General features: G+C 42.8%; 1 protein-coding gene across 1 annotated transcript in view; it reads left to right on the plus strand.

Moving 5' to 3' along the window:
* Positions 1-155: 155 nt before the first annotated feature.
* gng12a (guanine nucleotide binding protein (G protein), gamma 12a) overlaps positions 156-22,420 on the plus strand; it is a 28,843-nt gene continuing 6,578 nt past the window's right edge. Inside the window, exon 1 of the mRNA XM_084545928.1 lies at positions 156-513. The gene's annotated coding sequence lies outside the window, so the exon portion shown is untranslated. The remainder of the gene's footprint in view (positions 514-22,420) is intronic.

A 22,420-nucleotide genomic window follows, 5' to 3' on the forward strand; every position in this document is an offset into this window, starting at 1 on the left:
ATATATAAAATACAGGGTTTGCATGTGCACGATCATGTTAGCAAATGCATCGTTACGAGTATAGAATCACGTAGACTGCAGACGTTTATTGTGAAAATCTCCGGAAGTAGTACATCAACGGGGGCTAGCTTACCGCTGGGGAACATCCGCCTTCGTTTCGGTCGGCCCGCCTCTCTCCTCCCGACAAAATTCGGCTGTTCTCGTCGCGAAGCGTCCGAGTGGATGAGGAAAAGGAAAGGAGAGGGGGGAGACTGGCTAAAAAGAAAAAGTAAACGACAATTACACCGTCAGCGGAAAGTGGAAGCGGTGCGAATCGACGGCTTTGAAGTCGACAGGAAGGTTCAGCTGTTTTTTCCTCGGTCGATGGTGTAAACACATTAGTGTAGTTGTGACATTGCGCCGAGAGCCACAGAGCAGAGGGAAAGGTCTCCTCCCAGTCTGTTGACGGATACAGTTTGGCTTCAGTGGAAGGAGACACGGCGGCTACACCTGACTGTACACTACACCGGCCAGGTAAGACTGACACGAGTCGCTTTTCTGTGGAGCAACAGTTGGTCTCAGTCTGCTCCTCTGCTCAGAGACATGTTTACTGTCAGCTGCTTTAACTGTCTCAGGCGGAACCACTGCCACTGTAGACCCAGCACTGGTTCATTTTCCATACTTGTTGCTCCACACACACACATGAGATCCGCTGCTTCATGAATATGGTGTTCAACAGGTCATTCCTCACTCAGCTCTCTGCTGTCTCTCTGGGCCTTCTGCCCTGACTGTTCCCAAAAGGCCCCACCTACTTTGCTTGCCATAAAGTGATTTATTTAGCAAAGCAAAAGCAGAATTATTCCAGAGCAAAAACAGCGTATGTTAAGACACAGCACCCAGCCACCACCCAGCCACCACCTTCACATGTGATGTCAGAGATGCAACAGGTAATGCTGTGCAGCGTTGTCAGTGTATTTCCGTGAACCAGTTAGATTAGGAGCCTGATGTGATGGTTGAAGTGGCTGAGATGTTTACATGGGGCCTTCAGCGGCTCTATTGATGTCCCCTGGCCATTAGGAGGACAGAACACAGACCGGCCATTGATAAGGCCAACTCATTAGTACCCCATTCACCGCCATCAAAGCCTCCTCTCGACGCCCATTGACATGAGTGGGTCACGCCGCACACACCGAGAAGCTGAGGATCACACATTTCCCCTTTGCCTCTGGCCGACAAGTTTTATTTTGAAGGACGGCTTCGTGGGAAGGCTCCGGCCGAGAGGAAGTTCCTCGGGGTCGGGGGGCAGATGAAGAGGCAAAGGTGCGCGCACGTGAACAAGTGCGGCGAAATCTGTGTCAGCGCGCAACGTCTGTGCTGCCATGGCAACGGCAGGATTATGCATCTTTATGTTGTTCCATTAGAGAGGGAGTTCATGAACAGCGGCCTTGTCCTGCGCTGCTGGGTCTGGTCATAAGGCTGTCTGCTGCATTTCCTCAAAACAAGCACTTACACCCCCCAGGTGTTGGCAAAATCTGTACATTCATAAGAACCTGTTCATTTCCTTGACACACTAGGACATAAATAAAAGTATAGTCCCTCAGATAATGTCTATCGCGGTGTCTTTTTTTCATATTAAGGTGAAGACACAAGACCCCCGACTCATGACCTCTCTCTAGCAGCTTCGGGGGCACGGCTGCATTTGGACTCGTGTGAGGAGGCTAGCCCGGGCTGCTGGCAGGATTTAACGTGACGTGTGATGCATGTAAATTGATTAAGTAACAGAAGGAGGGGGTGGAGGTGGTCGAGATGGGAACAATGTCCTGCTTAATGCAAGGATTAGATGAGAAAAGGCCGGGGAATGGAGCCCCCTGTACGGTCTGAGATTGAGCAGGGGATCGATTTTAATCTCCTTCCCATGTCTCCGTATGAGTTGAACTTCTGGGACAAAGGATGAACTGTTGGGGTCACGTGGGATGTGGCACATGCAGCTGTAACCAGGGCTGTAATATCTTAGTAGCTAGCAGGCTGCTCTGGAAGAGGCGGCCTGCATCTCTTGTGACACAGAATGCCGCCCGACTCGATCGGCAGCTCAGCAGACGAGTTCTTGACAAACCCCTCGTCTGGCCTCAGGGAGGAAGACGCTGCGATGGCCCCTGTCTGTCTGAGCGTCTGATCGGCCAGGATCCGTTTCCTCATTGTGCCGTCTGTGGATTCCCCGCAGTGCAGAGTTTGTTGAAGTAGGAGTTGGTGTGTGTACGTGCCTGCATGTGCTTGCCTCAGTGTCTTTAGAGTGAACTCACTACTTCCTTACTGGGCCAAGTGATTCACAGATTTTTTTCAACATGTTGCGCACACACAAACACACACACACAGCTGACGGACCGGGGAGTAAAGTATATGTTTCTAAAAGGATCTGTTCTAAAGTATATGTTGGTCATCATCAAAGAGCGCATTCACACTCTCTCCTCTCGTTTCTGACTCATATAATAACACTGTAGCTACACACCCATGGAAACACTGGGTGGGTGTTTGAATCCAATTAGAACTGAAATAATTACCCAGTTAATTGATTAATAGAAAGTAAACTAGAAACTATCTTAATGATATTTGCTGCCTCTGCTTCTTATTTAATTAGGAACAGCTGGAGCTTTTTTAATAAACAGAATATTTGAAAATGTGACAACAGGCCCATTTTATAGAGTCAGGAACTAGATTCATCAATGGTAAGAATAAAAAAAAAAAAGCCAAGAACAAATTTTTCCTGATTTAAGTCATTTTCACAGCATCACTGTGCGAAATGTAACATGTTCAAAATGTTTTTAAAGGGATCAGTCAGTTAATCAGTCGATTAGTCATTTATGTAATTCTTCTGAACACTTAATCACCGGGATGTTTTCCGTTTTTTGACTGCACTCCTTGGATTTCTCCGTCACATGGCTATAAAATAAGACAGTTCAAGACACCATCTTTGACTATTTCTAATATTTTACAAACTAAACACTTAATTAATTAACTGATAACTTCTTGAAATGCAAGATTACTGTTGAACTCAAGGGTGGTCAAAAAATAAACAAGATTAGGAGTCTGATGAGACATTTGATTTATGACAGGCCAGCCAGGCAGTTTCTCTGATTTTATCGCGCCAGTGCATGTCAGCGTGATTGATCAGGTATGTGGGGGGAAAAAGATAAACATTCCAGTCTGGTTATATGTCCCATAAACATGTTTTATTTGATTTACCAGATCATTCACTGAGAATTTCATGCATATTGTCCACACCAATTCCACTCTCTGAATATGGCGGGTACATATCCAGAATCAGTTATGCACATACAAAAGCACCACGAAATATTATTCAATAACATAACAATGGATTAATTTTCTCCTCCTAATTCTCGCATGCAAGACCCCATGCAACACATACACCAATCAGGCATAACATTAAAACCACCTTCCTAATACTGTGTAGGTCTCCCTTGTGCCTTCAAAACAGTATTGTTTCATCAGAAATGGACATGGACCTTCTGAGGGTGTCCTGTGGTGTCTGGCAACAGAATGTTGTTAGTGGGGGGCCTTTGGATCTTATGTGCTGAGGGGAGGGGCCTCTGTAGATCATCCCACAGATACTTGTTCGGTTGGGGATCTAGTGAATTTGGAGGCCAGGTCAACACCTTGTGCTGTTTTTCATGTTTTTTTTGGAGTTGTTCCTAAACCGTTTTTGTGTGTGTGCCTGTGTCAGGCTGCATCCTGCTGGGGATGGCTGCTGCCATCAAGGAGTGTCATTGCTATGGGGTGGGGGTGCCTGGCCTGGTCTGGGCGGGTGGTACATGTCTAAATAACATCGACAAGAATGCCAGGTCTAAACGTTTCCCAGCAGAACATTAAATTCTAACAAGATGATCAACGTTGTTCTCTTCACCAGTGGTTTTAATGTTTTGGCTGATCTGTGTATGATCTGCATGTCTCGTTTAACCCCATAATTATTAAACGGTTTAAATGTTGCACCAACAGAGAACTTGACAAGTTTTCCTTTCTCCAACGGTTCATGATCTTTCTGGGGTACAGAGCTATGTAAAGATGCACTGTAACCCTGAAGGGCATTCCCAACTTGGTATTTGTGGTGTGTGTCTGTGTATGCTGTGCATTGTGTGTGTTGGTAGTCACAAGGCCAAGCCTACAGTGTCTGGTTTGCTTGAATTCCTCCCTACCCAGGAGCAGATGTACCGAGAGGAGTGGTGGTGACACTGCGGATACACAGTCACACCCATCTGTCGGTTTGGCTGCAGAATTACTTGGTTTTATGAAATACCAAGCGTTACTGGGTCCTGTTTTATTGGCTCCAAATACGCTGACTGTAATGTATATGCTCTCCAACAGAATCATTTTAAAGGATGTTTCTGTTCTAATCCGCATATGTTGATTTAAAACGGCTGGATCACAGCACAGAGGTAGATTTTCACTGCTGCCTCCAGGAAGTAAGGAACTGTTGGGCCTCACGTGCTAATCAGGTCGACATCAGCCTCAGAGGTGCACGTCCACTAAGCAGGAAGTGTTGCCACGGCAACCATCTCAGATAGGTAAGAAAGGTAGTGTCAGAGGCCTAATTTTCCCTCGTTTTTGTAAATGTGCGAAGATTTTTTGATCGAGATTCATTGTCACGGTTCCGTCTCTCTTTCCGCTGCCTCTACACGCCCTTTCTGCTTTTCATATTCAAGACACTTCTACGGCAGGCTGGTCCCCAAATCTGCAGTCAGGCTGCAGATAGTCTGTTCATGTGTTTGTCAGTCTGAGTGGAGGAGACAGTAGATGGACAGAAAGGTACAAGTCATAGAACCTTCTTCTCTAACCCAAGTCAAACTGCTGCAAATGTGTGCTGTTTTTCCTTGATAAATGATCTTGCTAGTTGATTCCTGTTAATACTAATTGGCTTATTAATTTATTTTTTGTGATCTTTTCTCTGGCTTTTGTTGGCAAAAAAGAAAGCCGTTTTGTCTGCAGTAACTCATCCATGGTATGTTGTGACCTGCCTACAAAGCGCTCAGGGCCTGTGATAACATGCCATGATGTAACAGGGAAAAATCCCAAATGGCTCTCTAAAGGAAAATGTTTGCAGGACTATCTTTTTGGCAAGTCTTAACAGTAACACCAGTGTGTGGGTTCTTTTTTACTGATATAAAAAACAATAGATTATAGCAACACGGCTCAACGTCGCCATCTTGAGCCTGTGTCACTTTTTCTCTAGTTGTTACAGATAAATTTCCTTTTTGTTATAGGTTGAGTTTTTATAATTTATAAGTAATTTATTCATCCTTTGTGTGAATGGAATAACCATTTACTCAAACAATGAATTATAAACATGGCAACAACAATCAGTAATCCGAGCATTCACTTTGTAATTCTGTGTAAAATATCAAAATATGAATTTCAGAAATGATTTACCTAACTGACTCCACAAGTTCGTATCGAGACTTTTTGTGTTGAAGCTGTTGAGGAGGCGTCATTTAGTACACAGCTCCTCATCGTCAGCTCTGATTGGACAGAGAGGGGGAAGCAGATAAGATAGGTGTGTTTGGAGTGTAAACTGTGACCAAGGTTGAAGTTCCTCGTAGACGCTGATGTGAGGTTAGATCTGGAGCTGTCCCTCAGAGCGCCAAGGTTAGTCGGTGAGCTGAGAGAGTCATTGCTCGGCAGCGTTCGCGAGGAAGTGTACAATCAAGAGTGTAAAGTGAACAGATGGGAGCGTCTGTGGCGGATGAGTCAGTCAATTAGAGAGTCGCTAAGCAAGGATAAGCGAAAACATAATTAGTTAGGGTGTCGCAGCACTCAGTTAAATGTTGGTGAAACATACAGACCTGGGATCGAGTCAATAAAACATGTAAGAAGCCAAATTAGTCCAAGTAATCGATGATTAATTGAGTCGTTAAACTGAAAAGTTATTGAAAGCAATAAATGGTATAATAAATCCACCAGTTAAATTACTACAGTGCTTCTATGTGGATTTATTTTTTATTTTTTTACCATGTAGTAGTTATATAGTAAGGTCTTACTGATAACATCAGTGATGGCTCTGTGCTACGTTATTTTCCCAGTAATTACAGTGTGGCACATCACCAGAATCCTTCTACACTCTCCGCTGTGACATGTCAAAATGTTTATGTCAGGGTTCACATTTTGGTGCACAACTATTGTACTACTGTATTCCCAAAATATCACCTGCAGCTGCTAAAGGTCTTGAGGGGAGCTGTGGACTTGTGTCTGTAGTGTCACTGGTTTGAATCCCTTTCACAACCACAACCACACAACCCCCGCTGCCCCCTGACCCCCACTCCCCTCTGCTGACCCCTACACACCAATACACTCACACCCGTCAACTCCTCATTCCCTCACTGACCAAAGACTTTTACACCATCACCACTGCACTATTGGACTACTCTGCACATGCACACTTTAAATAATCTGTTTGCACACTATTATGTACCGAATATTGCACTAGTTTAGTAACTTTAGATGGCTACTGCTTATTGCACTGTAAATTGCTCACTTTATCTGTTTTTGTATCGCCTAATTTATCATCTTCCCATCTCCTCTATTGTAAATTGGTATGTTATGCTATAGTTCCTGTTTATAGTCTACTCACATTTAACGAACAAATCCATCTGTATAATATGTTCATAGTACCTCATTCAATCATGTATATCCTGCTCATTAACCTATATATATATGGTCTCACCTGTACATAGATTCTGATCTGTAAATATTGTCCATATGCTGTAAAAACAACCTGTACCATACTTATTTACCATAATGTTTATGCCACGTGCATTTACTGCCTATTGCACTTCTGGTTAGATGCTAAACTGCATTTCGTTGCTCTGTACCTGTACATGCGTAATGACAATAAAGTTGAATCTAATCTAATCTAATCTAATCTAATAGCTGAAGTGCCCTTGAGCAACGCATCCAACCCCTTAAACTGCTACCTTGGCACCTTGTATGGCTGCCCACTGAAGAAAGTGTGCTCACTGCTCTCTGTGTACAAGTGGATGGGTTAAATGCAATATATTTAATGCATGTGGATATACGCCTGACCAGTTAACTGATTTATAATAGCTTCTGATGTAGAGAACACTGAACATTACATTAAGAGTCTCCATCCTATCTATGGCGTCTGTCATTGTCGGATAGCCTCTTTCTTTTCCCTAATTCTTCTTCTCCTCCTTCCTTTTCTTCTTTGTGTTTTATTTATTTATTTTTTTTTTTTTACAACTGCCTTCTCTCTAATTTATCTGTACAAACCAGTGGTGATGGAAACTTTTTTCTCCTCTTTTTTTTTTTTTTTTTTTACAAGTTTGCTTCAAATTTGGTTCATTTTTAGTTTTTGTCTGTAGATAAAAGATGGCTATTGGTCCGGTTACTCTTTCATTATGTGCTGAAGTATTTCAGATTAAATGCTGAAATGTGTCTAATATCTATCACTGCCTGCAACACGTCGACCTGTCTAGTTGTGTTCTTGTCAATTGTTACATCTCCTAGCAGTGAGTATATACTGTATACAGTACTGTATACATACTCACAAATCGTATGTGGCTAGCTACCTCGCTAACATATCAAACAGATCTGACTAGCATGAATGACATGAGTCATTGTAAAGGGACAGGATTATATTATGATGTTTATTACCTTTGCAGCTGTGCATTAAATAAGTTAGCAGCACACAGTGAAGCTTGATTCAAGCAGGTGCTCAGTAGTGATGATGCAAAAAGAGCTGGAGTATTGTAAAGTACTGTAGTATGAGCATATTCTAATCTACCCCAAGCAGGATCATGACATGTTTAGGAAAACCTACAAGTATACCTGTGATAAGCTGGTAGGAATAGGAATGTGTGTATGGTTGTATCAATCTGTGTGTCTGTTGGATTAATCTGTAAATCCAAAAACAATTCATTGCAGCCAGTTTTCCAATTTTGGGCCCGACTTTTTCAACATGTAAAATATGACAGTTTGAGCCTTTACCTGGAAATCACACGCAGGGTTCTGCATGTTTGTGTGTGCTTCTGTTCATAAGGGCAGTGGACAGACGGGAGAACAATGTGTAAATGTGTGAGAGGAAGAACAGGGTGCAAAGTTTATTTATAGATGAGTGGGAACAACAGAGGATCTATTTTAAGTCCCACTGTGCTCTTCGAACTGCCACACGCAGGGACTTCTCTCTGCCCACCCACCTGTTGTTTGACTTGACCCCGTGACTGAGTGAGCAGGGAGAAGGCACAAGCTGCAAATAAACAGATCAAGGTTCAAAGGAAAGACATGCATTGTCTTGTAGTGCTACCGGATCATAACAGGGAATTGTTGACAACTTCTCAGAAAAAAAAAATCCTTCTATCCCACCTGTTTTTGAAATCAGGTTCCACTCTCTCTCTCTCTCTCTATATATATATATTAGTAGAAAACTCACAGATATTGCTCTCTCTAATTACAAACGTGCACACACACTACATGATTTGGAAATAAAGGCACAGCAATACAGCTGAAATGATTTTATTAGGTCATCGTGCATGATCAGGGAGCATTCAGTGCACCTCCTAACATGATCACATGGGAAACAGGATATAAACACATCTAAGACTTGCAGCAAAGAAAAAAAAAGAAATAATTAGAGAGATAAACAAGTTTAGAAGAGAAAATGTTTGGAGACGCGTAGTACTTATTTATTATTCAGAGAGAGATTTGAACTGTCGGTTTCAATCCCTGTCATCTGCAGAATGCTAGCTGCTAACGTTAGCTTCAGTCGCCAGGATGTTTACACTGTGTACACACTCACTGCAGCAACAAGTAAAGAGTTTCTATTTCTTGAAACATCGTTGAGGATTTGTTTTGTAGGTTTTGCTCTTAGAGCTCTGACTCAGCGTGTCTTAAATACTTAACCTAAATGCCTGCCATACCTTGATGACTGTGATAACTTGATGAACTCGTGTAATGGAGAAGATGAAGAGGAAATACTGGTCCTCTGAGTGAGATAAATATTGGTGGTGTTTACATATTGTTGAGCTGGAGTTTAAAGAGCTCAAATAGTCGTAGAAAACAGCCTTGGGATGTCATCAGACCTGTTTGGACCAAAGTCCTGAAATAATGTGATAATTAGCATCCTCGTCACAATACCTTCTCTCTGCCACATGGTGGTGCCCTCTGACTGCTTTCTGCACTTGGTACCTATCATGTCTAGTGGCGCAGCTTCAACAAAAGCAAACCTTTCTATTGTAGTGTAGTTTCAGGCAGCACTTTATTTGACGTTACTTTTACAATAATGCTTGTGACTTCATGATGCCAACATCCCTTATATGGCTCATTTCCCACTAATGACAAGTAACCCCCTTATCTTGCATCCTCCTTCTTGTTAACGCACACACACACTCACTCTCTCAAACACACATACTGTACACCATCTGTCACTGAGGCACTGCCAGGTGGCCCAAACACTCTGTAAACTTGTCCATTATTCTCAGTCATATCTGTTTATTCTCATGAGATCGACCGGGCATGTGTGCACGAAAGAGACATTTTCCCGTTGCACCTGTGATGTGAATCACTTTTCAGTTATTTGTCCCGTCAGATGGATCGGATAGTGTGTGTGTGTGCACCCCTGTAGATCATGTTACTGTGTGGATTATTTACTGGAAGGACTCTATAGTAACCAGCACAAGCCCAGTGTTATTGACACAAAAGGCCGACAGATGAGATGCATTCTCCTGATGTTTGTTGGTAACACAACTGTGGGCACAACCTTTGTAGTCACGCTTATAATAACAATGAGTGTGCATTTTTATGATTTCAAGTAGTTGTAAAAACGACAAAATCGCACATGACTCAAATTAAGAAATGCAACCAAAAGAAGTTGTAAAAGTTCTGAATACAAGCAAAGCCATAATTACCAACTGATATACATAAATGATTCGGTTAGCACACAACTAAACATTAACAGACTGATTTCAGACAGATATTCATCATTTATTATTTCTTCTTCCAGATGACCTCTTTATTTTATGACATGTATGTATTGTTTTCTCGCATAACTGGAATCTGTGTAATGATTTGCACTGTTTAAACACTGGAAGTGTTGTGCATGTGACTGCCCTTGTATTCAACAAATGGACAGTATCCTGTATATCTGTACAAAAGTAAAGACTCTACTTTTATCTGGTCAGACTGGCTGAAGAGCTTTAAAGTGCTCCCACTCACATTAAGACATACCTTTTTGTAAGGTCACGAAACTTGCCTCTTGTGTTTTTTTCCTCTGGTATGCACAGCGTTTCACAAGACCGTAGCCCAAATATGGGCATATCCTGTCAGAGTCCAGCCAGCATAAAGCAGCTTCCTGTCAAATAGGTAAGGAAGGACAGGAAAAGGGTATGGCTACCCTTGAGGCTTAACTTGAATATTTTCATGTTGACTGTGCAGTGCTAGTTCACCAACATGTGCTTTTAACTCACTGCTGAAGTTTAACATGCAGCTGAAGCATGCACTGCAGCTTAAAGGCTCCGGTGACAAATGAATCATTCATAATGCCTGTGGAGGAATCAGCATATAAATTCAGCTGTCTGGGAGACAGTGTCACTTTGATGGATTCTTTAATTTCTTTAGAGCCCTCTGTGGGTCTACTGGGAAGTTTGCTGGCTTCCCAAACAAAGGTCAGTTGTGTGTGCTTCCTCAATAGTTGAAAAAAAAAGAGGCTTGACACCTGTAGCAGAGCAGCTTCCAAAAGTGTCTGCTGTGTTTCAGAGGGAGAAGCTGCACCCCTTTTTGTCGCCTTAAAAATCTTTGAGAACCACAGTTTTTGTCCCGCGCCTCACTGTGGTTCTGTTCGGAGCAGAAACAGGTGTCCAAGAGATGCACAATCACCGCCTGTCTCCTTGTCCGTGACCTCAGTGTCTCCTCGTTTGTTGAGATCAGGTGCCTCATTTATACTCTGTCAAATTCATTCACTTTCAGAGCACCCCAAAGCTTTGTTTGGCTATGATTTATGGAGTCATTTACACACTGTGTCACAGAGCATGGTGGAACAACGCCCCACATTTTGTCCAGGAACAGTTCTTGTACAGTGGCTCTCTGTGCTCTCTATTACCTTTCTGAACTGTGCCAAACAGGCAGCAATGTTCCCTCTCCTCTCGCCTCATATTAGAAAATTAGACTGTTATCTGATTGTGTGGAACATTTTTTTTTTTTGCTCACCAGGAGAAATCAGTTGCAGGATCTGCACTGTAGACATTTTATACTGGCTCCGTCTGAGGGAGAATAAACAATTACATCTCTGTGCGCGCTTCTTTATGTGTTGAAGCACTTCTTGTTTTATGACAAGTTTGTTTTAGACTTTCTACCTTCAGATAAACGCATGACACCTTTTAGGAAAACACACTTTTCCGTGTTATCATCCTGAGTAGGAACATAAAATAGATTGTTAACTCCTGTGTATGCAGTCCATTTTAAGACACTTGCATGAACAAGCTAGGTGGACCTGGTGACCTGCTTGTGCTGAGAAATAGATGGAGCATGACGAGAGAGGAAGTAGAGGGAGGATGAGGAGGAGGCAGACATCATTTTTGAAGGGATTCGGGGTGGGCTGCAGAGGAAGTGGCCTCGGTGTGACCCACAGTGTGAGCCTCTTCCTCCACCCGACATGTCTTTGAAACGGTTAGATGAACAGAGTAGCAGTGGTTGGAGGGAGGAGCAGCCATTCATGTGGCTCCTGATTAATAGTAACTCAGACCCCTTTGTGTGTGCGTGCGGCGGGGGGGTGATTGTAAGTCAATCTGTCTGTGTGTAAGTCAATGGGTCAGTCTGAGCGCTTGTCTGCGTCTTTCATGCCTCTGTCTTAAATGTCTTGTAACCGGAATAAATCTACTGAACGCACCGGACTCTCGAAAATGTAATTAGGGGAATTCATTATCTCCTTTACTGCTTTGTGCCCTTTACGCCTGCCTGTAGGTCTGCAAATGTTTAGAAAACAAAACCAAAAGTACTTTTAGTGGCATGATTTGTATTTCTGTTCCCTGTTGTCTGTTTGAATTTCCCAAGTGTGGTATACTCAGTGACATTATGATTGTTTCGTCGTCTTTGGGTTTTTTTGGTGGGGTTTTATGCAGTGATGACATTATGTCATGCTCTTGCCCTACAGCTTTCTGAATCTCAAATGGGGCACTCCGCCGATTTGACAAGTACATTTCAATATAATCATTACGAGTAGCGTCAGGGTTATGTGTGCTTAGGTTTGAGACTTAAATGCTTGAATAGAAATGCAGATGCATTTGAAAATGGATCTTGACCACCCCAATGTTTCTGATTCAGTAAAACCCTACACTATAAACCGCCGACTGTATAAAAAGCTGGACGAACCCTCCTAGATGTCACCCATAGGTTTTTCTGAAGACTAGTCTTGAAGCGTAATGTGGCTGTTGTTGCCATCTTGGCTGTACCTGACTCTGCCTAATGCTGCATTCACACTGCGAGTGACAAAATTTACTAAACAACATGCATGACCAGCTACATTATCTGCAAATTTGTGTTGCTCAACCTCTTTTTTGACATTGTTGGATGTCCTCACATTCATAATAGGGCAATGAGGAGCGTGAGTGGAGCTGATATGTGCAGGTGACACCTAGCAGGGCGGCTAACAACATGTGAGGCCATGCCCATAACTTTAATGCTTGATATAATTTCAATAGTTGTTCAACTTTGCTCGTGTAGTTGTCATAAATGGGGAAATTACAAATTTTGCATTAATTCTTTCTGTGCTTGGCCTTTTGTCCTGACCTCGCTCCTCTTCCCGCTCAGCCCTAATCGAGGCCTTCAACTTTGTCATAAAATGATCAGTTACCTGGACTTTGAAACAGTAGCACAGTAAACACTCGCAGGGTTTATTATCTAGCCGTGACCTGATAGTGTTAATCACTTTGAACTTCATCGGTTCATCAGTCGACATTAACATGTCTTCTCTGTTTGTCCCCGTGTCAGTAGAAAAATATCAAAAATCTGTATTTGTCAGAGTGACTGTTGCATTTTTTTGTAACTCGAGGAACGAAACATCCCCAGAAACACTTTCTATTGGCATGTTCCTGTTTTTTTGTGTGTGAATGAGCGTTTCTTCTTTTCATGCATCGTATCTCGAGTATCTCACGTGTAGTAATCTGTCTCCATCCACATGCCAGTCATTCCTGTCCTTATTTGTTCAGAAATGTCCCTTCTTCCTTGTAGATAATGTGGAGCGTTGGGTCCTGAACTATATACAGTCAGTGCTACAGATAAAGGCACTATGAGATCACATGACACGCTCACTCCTAAATATACCCCTCACATCCTGTATGATGGAGGGAGGCTCAGGTGTGTCAGAGTTGCTTCTTTTTAAAACTGAGCTTGGGGCTTAGTGGTACTTTATGATTCTGATGTCAGCCATATCCCTCTCAGATGTTTCAGGTTTCACCTCCTCTGTATCAGTACCTGTCTGTGCTTTCCCCCGTCCATGTTTCCCGTGTTTAAGTAAGGCAAATATTTCAGACTCAGAAAAGAAAAAGATATCCACACTGTCCCGGCCGGTCTGTTGAACTTTGACCTGGAAGGACAAAGGTCGGCAGTTTGCCGACAAATAAATTTCACCATGAGCGTGACGCCCTTAAAAGTAAGCTTCTCGGATATCCACTGAATTAATGAGGTGGTGGCAAAACATTGACTAATGTCTCGTGTGGGATATGGTTGTTCTGAAATGTGGATGCAGGTGATCGCTGTTAGGCTATTGTCAGTGTTAGCTTAATGTGCATTTATGGGTGACAGCAAATGTACTGTACTTATACAAATAACATGAATAACATATGAAAATATGCACCTACGCATACTTGCATACACCTATTATATAGTCTACATTCACAGTTTCACAATGAATGTAGTGTCTGTTTGTAGCATTTGACAAGATGTTTCTGTATCAAACAGCAGGTCTTAACTTCTTTTGAATGATTATATTTTTTATTATGCATTTTATTATTATTCAGCTCACTGTCCATTAAATATACAAACCTCTCAGAGACAAAGGTGATGTTTACATCTCTTGTTGTGCCAACCAAACAGTAGTTTTGAATATTCATTTTTTTTATAGGCCTGCTTTATGACGGTGCTTTGCATCTTTGTGTCTCTCTTCTCTTGGCAGCAGCACAGAGGGTTTTGATAGCTCAGCCCTGCATGCATTGATTCTTGTTTTTGTCAACAAGATTGTTAGAAATTTTTACTACTTCATGAAGTGAAAGAGGATTTTTGTTGAGCTCTGTTTGCGTTCTCCCTCTCCCTCTCTCTCTCTGTCTCTCCCTCTCTCTCTCTCTCTCTCTCTCTCTTTTTAACCTGGGCCTCCTGACAGAGGAAGTGCAGCCTGCATTTTTTCCACCACTAATCCCTTTGTCCTGTTCTACAGGGCCGGTAGCTGCTGCTGATTTCAGGGCTGACTTTATTGTTCTTAACATTGTCTTTTCCAGTGGTCACTGACTGTTATACTACTGAATAAATAAGAGTGCATGACGACTGTCTAAACTGAGCATGCTCAGTAGAAATAGTGTCAGTAATTTTAAAAGTGTATGTACACCTGCTTGCCATGAAAGTCACATGCGGAGGTCCACTCACAAAAATGGACTTTGCACCTTCTGAGACACACGCTGCCTTTGTCACACACACACACACACACACACACACACTATCCCCATTTATGTCACCCTCTGACTAATCCCATTTCCTCTTTACTTGAAAAACAAACTCCTTTACGACCCTACGCTGTTTTCTCATGAGCTTTGTGACGTTCGAGCTATTATCAATTATACCATCCATGCAGGCTGTTGTTTAACCCTTCACACATCGGCTGCAGCGTGGATGAGCGGAAATAGCAGCACCATCTACAGCACCACAGACCTCTGGCCTTGTCCACTCCACCTTTACTGCCGTAGTAACGTATATGCAGTCAGTCCAACTCGGGGGCGGAGACTGGAAAGACTGACTACGTTTGTTTATTGTTCCATATAGGCAGGGCAGTGTTGGGCCAGAAATGGACGGCCATTGTCTGGTATCCCTCTGCCCTCGTCATGAATAGTAGCTTTCAGAGGCAAGAGGCAAAGCACTTACAATAGCTTTAAGTTTTATGGCGTTGCTGTCGCCAACAGCAGATTTTTGGCATGAGACCAAATGCAACATACACACAGCTGCACAGCTTGCCTTCTCCAGCTGAACTCTCTCTCCATCACACACACAAACTCTTATCTCTCCCTCAGTCTGAGCTGCAAGCACACAGCTCTCTGCTGCACCATTCATTCCTTCCCTGCGTTCATTTCCAGCAAACTCCGCTCGGCTTGCACTAAGCTTTCTTTTGTGCAGTTTTTGGACAACAATGCTGTTTGTTTTCCGAGGGCAGAGCAGAGAGACGCTGCCTGGCAGCCTCTCTGACTAGGTCGCCCGTGTCTCCTACATGTCACCCTCTGTGCGTCTGCAGTGACGTCTGACAAGTATTATCTGCCATAGACCTCTGTTTGTTTTGGGCTGCTCCGGACTGATAATGGCCCATTACTGGCGAACCAGTGGCTCACAGGCACCTCCGTGGAAACTGTAGAGACCTTGCTAATCTGGACGATACCCAGCTGGCATGCAGACAGCTCATACTTAGCTACAGTTGGGAATGGTTTTTAGCTGAAAAATACACAGACCTGCTATTTTTAGTGCATACTCTAGTTGCTAATGATATCACTGACAGTCCTCTGCGTCAGTTTATGTGTTGCTCCCGAACGTCTGACATCCTGTATGCCAGGGGTGTTGTGTTTATTGTCGTTAATTGGCTCATAACTTGTGGCCCTTCCTATGGAAGGAATGCCAGGAGTTCAGCTGAGGTTTGCATTAATAGTAAGAAGACGCACCTCAGTCATTATTGTCACCCTTCAGTCTCGCTTTCAGTCATTCTTTGTCCATTTGTTTTTCTTTCTCTTGCATTACTTTGATTTTGCCACTTGTAATGTCAGTGGACTCATTCTATCATTTTATCTATGTCCTCTTTTATAAACTATTATCTGCACTGTTCATATGAAAGCTTGCTTAAGATTGCAGGCCAAGGCTGTCTTAGTCTGAATATTTAGGATCCAACGTACTGTAGATTGTTGAAATGACCCGTCGCCATTATCACAGTTTTTTTTTTGTATACGAATACAGTACAATGTTAAACTAAGGCATTCCCAAGCTGCCCCACCACCACATGCACAAACACACAAACACACGCACTCACACACACACACACACACACACACCCACACACACACACACACACACACACACACACACACACCCCTGCTGCAGGTATCCATTAAACCTTCCCTTGCCTATGCTACACTTACTCAACGTTCACCCTAATATTTAAAGCACTATGCATTCCCATTTAGGATTACGCAAGTGATAATTTTAGATCCCAAACAATAGGCTAACGGCACGGCTGACCCTGACAACTTAAAATGTCCTGCTCAGCAGTTCAGGGGCCAGATTTATGACCTGACTCACTGATGTGTAACAGAGGCAAAATAAGTCAAGGACAGAATGTTGGCTTTTGTTTTATTGCTGTGGCATTGCAGTCATAATTACTCTGCAGATTCAACAATTAAATCACTAATGAGCATAGAAAAAATATGGAGAACATATATCTTTTTTTTTCTGACCTGGATTCAGGTAGTGAAGGGCGTGTTGTGTATGAGTGGAATGTATTTATAATTCCATCAGGTGTCTCCTCTTAATTCCTGCTTAATTCCTGCTTAATTCCTGCATACCACAGTGTTCTGCTTTATCACGTTATCTGCCAGACAGTCAAAGACTCTGACACACTGCTCTTCCTCACTGTTGTATCAGCCACTGTATGTGCAGTCAGTTATGTTCACACAATCCTGTTCTAAATAACATTATGTTTAAGGACACTTGCTTGACTTGCTGTCTCCTGAATGTACCCAACTTATCTTTCATGCAGCCTTTCTTTGCAGCTTGTGCGGCTTTTGCATCAAGTGCATAATAAACCGGCCTTACTTGAAATTCCTGGAGCGAACGTAGTCGGCCGTGCAGCCTGTGTGTGTAAAACAAGGAATCATTCATAGTTTATTTGGACAGCCTCGAGTAATTGCACATGAATTTAGGATTTAGAAATCCTGGAGAAATGAGTCTGGTCTAGTCATCTGTCTAGACGCTGGGCTACAGTATGCTACAGTATGCCAGATTGTTGTTTTTTTCTTTTTATCCCGTAAAGCCACAGGACTTACAGGATTGTGCAGTTTTCCAGATTCGGAGAAGCTATGGTATGTGGGTTTGACTTAAACTGGGACTTCTTCATGGAGATTCAGGAATAACACAGAGCTGTGGTTATTTGCAGGACCACGTGTTTAATGAGAGCAACTTTCCATTAATTTTTGACCAGTCCTGCAGCTTTTCCTGGAAATGTTTGCTTGCATTGGAAAAATGGATACCAGTCAGCCAATGGCAACCAAGGATTCTGGGGACCAGCATAAAAAGCACTGAATTTCCTGGTATCCCCTTTGTACTGAGTGTGCAGCCAATGGCCTGGGTGGGGTTGTGTCCGCTCCACTTATCTCAGCGACCATACCTGCAGCTGTGTGTCTTGTCACAGTTCCCCTTAAAGCACACATGATCTACATCTCTAGCTCTGTTTGCTCAGTGTGGGCTGTATGAGTGTGCACATGATAAACCTGGACCTGTCTTTACTACTCTCACTGTAAACTAGGCCTGCTGTCACATTTTTCCTCCACTATTAAAGGAACAGTATGTAAGATTGTGGCAAAAACTGGCCAAAACTGGTACTGCAATCACTTTCAAAATACTGTAGAACGGTGTATCCCCTCCAACCTCCCCCCTGACTCGAGGTTGCCGTTTCAGCATAATGACAGAGAAACAGGCTCATAATGCATTGCTAATGTTAGCAATTACGACTCGCCGTTTTTATTTCCCAAACAGTTCCTTACCTTTTCAATTCGATGACCCACCTCCTCTGTATGCGCTAACGTAACGTTACTTTGCACGAACATGCATAACTTTGTTCGACTGTCGTGAATATTTTAAATGTCCATTTACATCATGTACAAGTAAGTTAGCCAGGAGAAAATTAGCAACTTTGGCGTCTGTCTTCAAATTCTTCTCTGTTTTCAGCCGTCTCCATCTTTCAAAGGCATCTCCTATACAAATCCTTGTTTTATTTCGGACTTTGTCACGACGTAGTTCGGATTCATAACGAGGTCTTTTAGGTTTAGTAACGTTATACATGTTTTATCCGACACGTTCGTAGCTGCAGCTGCGGTAACTAGAGCAGAGCTGGCAACCCGGATGACGAAACTCTACTGACTTCGTGATTAGTAGATAGGTGGAGGGTGGCGCCTCAGACCAAAACACAACATGACAACATCAACATCAGTTGAGGGCTGCAACTCTCACTTTTAAATGACAATATCCTGGCCGGACCACTGTTGTCAGTGATATAAGTATTTGAAATGAACATGATTTCTTCATGTCTAGTGACATATCAGGGCCATTTTATGATTAATTGAAATACATTTCTTACATACTGTTCCTTTAATTAACAATATATCAGTTCATTTATCATTTTGGTCAAAGATTCAAAGTAGTAAAAAAAATAATCACACCTTCTTTGTCAAACAGTCCGAACCCAACAGGAAGGCTCACATTGCTTGTCAGAAAACACTTGACAGCTGCACAGTCCTTCCCACACTTGACTTCACTTCACTGTCAAAATGGCATTTTGAGTTCAAACCAACAGGAAAGATTAGATGTAATGTGTATGACAATAAAGTGGCTGTGCACCAGTTATTAGCGATAATGACATGGCTCATCAAGGATTTTTATTATCTTAAAGGCGTCTTTTAATTGGAGAAACTACACAGTAATATTAATAACACACAGTTGTGTTGTTTTGTTGATATTTCCCACAGTTTGCGGTGCAGGTAAGACTCCCCATTGTTACTTTTATTTCTGGTAAACAAAATCATGATATTTGCAGTATCAGCAGCTTGCAGACAGATTGGGGCGTTAAAGTTACTCCTTTCTTTTTTCCGGTGGGAAAGTTGCGATGGCACTCTGGTGGTTCTCACAGCATGAACAAGTACAAACCCACACGGTCTCTGCCTCACCCCTTCACAGTCCAAGAAACTCTGCAGCACTCACAGTCTCCCCTCTGGTTCATAAACACAATCCTACTTTACTCAGCAGCAGGTCTGATGACTGAGGATTACTGAGTTTGATAAGTGCAGTAGCCGTGTGTTTATAGTAAAGAAGGAGGGACTGCACAGTAGCTCTGACCTGATCGGCATCAACCTGAAGTTCAGGGTCTTGGTGTAAGGGAGGCAGGAGACGGTTTTTCTTTCAGCTGAAAAAGTGCTGACTGGCAGCAGAGAGTATGAGAGAGAGCTACTTTTAGCTGCAGACTGGGAAACTCCTGATGGCGGGGGGGAGGGGTGGACATGAGGGAGATGACAGAATTGCGTGTGTGTGGAGACGCAAGGGAGAACAGCCAGTATACTGGCTTGTGGCTGGGCCCCAGGTCTTTGAACTCTTTTGTTCAAAGCTGCAGACATCTGTCTGCATATTGCCTTTCCACAATTCTCTGTTATTTACTTGTCTGTTGGTTTATAAAGTCAGACGGCAGGCAGTTAATATTTCTGTGCGTGTTTAACTTGATCTCTAGCAGTGTTATAGACAGTTAGGTGTCTGCTTTGGTTTGGATTTTAGCAGCTAATAAGTTCTTGTGCACAATTCTTTGAATGCAGTGTGTGCACGATCGCAGCTACAGAAAACATAAGTGTTTTTTATAATAGAGAATTCAGCCAATTTGTAATTGCAGCCTTGATCTGATCTCATGCCTCAGATTTAACACAGTATCCCACAGTAGATTTACCTTGCAGACTAGTTGGCATGCACCTCTTCATCCAGCATCTCACTGAAGCTTCTTCTGTCCTGCAAAATTATTCAAAAAAGAACGTTAAAAAAAAAAACAGAAAAATGCTTTTGCTGCTTTGACATTTAAACAGTCAACAGTAAGACTGATGCCTGCGTAATTGTTACTGTAACACAAAATGCACGCATTGTGAAGGCAATTTGAAGCCAGTGGAGGAATGATGATCTCTCTACTAACAACTGCTATATACAGACATAATTAGTAAGCGTAAATGACTGAATCACTGTAGTTGAAGACATGCAGACCACATGCCGTGTGAAAAAAGGGCTTGACTTCATAAAATGAAGGATTACAGCGTTAGGAGAAACCTAGTGTTTGATGTTGACTGTTCACTGCGTCCTTTCTCACACTGTTAAGAAATAGTTCACACAGAAAATCGTTTACTATCCGCTCACTCCCATGTTACACAGTAAACTCCAATGAAGTCTGTCAAAGCATCAATTACATGGTGAGCTCAGGCTGGAACATGCTGCTCTGGCCTGCACGTGAGCATGGGTGTTGTCTGCAGACGTTGTCTTTTCTACGTCTTCTTGTGCGCATATGCATTTTAATAAAATGGGGTTAGGGGTAGGGTAACATCCTCACAGGAGTTAGATCAACTTGCATGTTCCTGTGACGCGTTATTTGGCTTCTATGTGACCAGTAGTTACCCAGTAGGGGTTGTACCGACTAGTCGACTTCACTGTGAAGTCGACTAGTCGCGGATCACGTGACAACAACACGGACGCCTCGGAGAAGACTGGTGAAGAGCAAGGTCAGTCATTGCAGCAAACTAGCAGTGGTTCATCAAGTGGGTGGAAAGACTTCACTAAAGATGAAGGCCATGCTATCATGACATGCAGAATATGTAAGAAATATAACAAAAGTACTACTGCAGTTTACACTCATCTGAAAAGGCATCCGCTAACGCTAGCAGAGGAACGGTCCAAATCCTCTCAACGGCAGTCAGTAACAACTTCACCAAACGTCCTGTGGTAACAGAGAGAAGGAGACTGCACATCAACAATTTGCTGGTGAATTTCGTTGTCTAAAGTTATTAGACCTTTAGCTATACACAGAAAAGGCTGCTAAACTACACCACCTTTCTTTTAATCCTGGCTACATTATACATTATACATTAGTGGACTCAACTTTCATCACAAAGTTTTCATCACTCAACTTTGAAAAATCTGAAGTCGTTCAACCCCTATTACCCAGGACACCCTCCTCTATATATAGGGCTTCAGACTCATTTATATGTCACTGTCACAGAAGCATAATTCTGACATTAGTACACTACATTAATTTAATGAAACCGTCCCAAGTTATTCAGGTTAATAAGGCCAGTTTTCTGCAGATAAATTCAATATTCAGTGTTTATTTTAATCATTCCTCCAAAGTTAAACTTTGTGAACTAACAGACGGTTTAATAGTCCTGCAAACCACAAAAGGGACCCGAGAAAATGTCCAATCTGTCATTTTGAGGTGAACTAAATGCAAGGCTTTGGATGTGTAAAAAAGCATAATCCCTGGCGACCTCTCATCACCTCACGTCAGTCAAGTGCAAACTGCAGCCGGCGCTACTTAAGGCCTCAGGCAGTTGATTCCCAGCAGTGTTGCTTTATTGTAAAAGCCTCAGATACTCTGCGCTGAAGAGACCACACATACTGTACAGTTGACAGGACTGACTCTTCTTTTAGCCTTTAATGGGTGCCGTTTGTATTTGTCAGCAGTCAGTTTAAGAGTTTTCTTTGGGTCTGAGCTGCAGTGTAGTACCAGGGTGAGACACACACACACACACACACACACAGTTTTTCATCTCAGAGTGTTGGTGTTAATGGCATTGACTCATAATGGTTCCCTGTTCTTGGCACTTTGAACAGTGCGCTAATGAATCGCATGTGTGCGGGTGGGTTTGTGTGTGTAAGGTAGAGCAGGGCGGTGGGGCCTCGCTGCTCTGTGCAGTAGGTGGTCCTGGCTGCTCATGTGTGTGTATTGTGCTGTAAAGGGGGTGGTCTTCCTTCTGATCCTTGGAGGTAACTTTTTTTTTTTTTTTTTTTTGCATGCTTCTATATGTACATGGTGGTGCTTAACACCCCACACTCGCATATTGGTGCCCTCCCATAGAGTTTCAGTCAAACTGGTGGTGCTGGTAGTAGCTGGCATCACATCACAGGGGCTGCACAGTTTGACTGTGGTGACTCACTTTAGATGCTGTGCCTGCAAAACTCACTTCTGAGTGCCGACGAGATTAAATCCTGCCTCTTCCTTTTACTCCACAAACTGGTTGAACTGATACTTTGGCGCCGCAGAGTAGTAGACCATTAATCCTGTCTTGGCTTCGTCTTAAATTACGGCTGTGCAGGTCTTTTTTCCCTCCTGCACACGAGGCTCGATCGCATGACAGATAGAGATAAGGAACGATTACTAATATTCTTTACA

The sequence above is a fragment of the Chelon labrosus genome (assembly GCF_963514085.1).
Source record: "Chelon labrosus genome assembly, chromosome: 6".
Taxonomy (NCBI): Eukaryota; Metazoa; Chordata; class Actinopteri; order Mugiliformes; family Mugilidae; genus Chelon; species Chelon labrosus.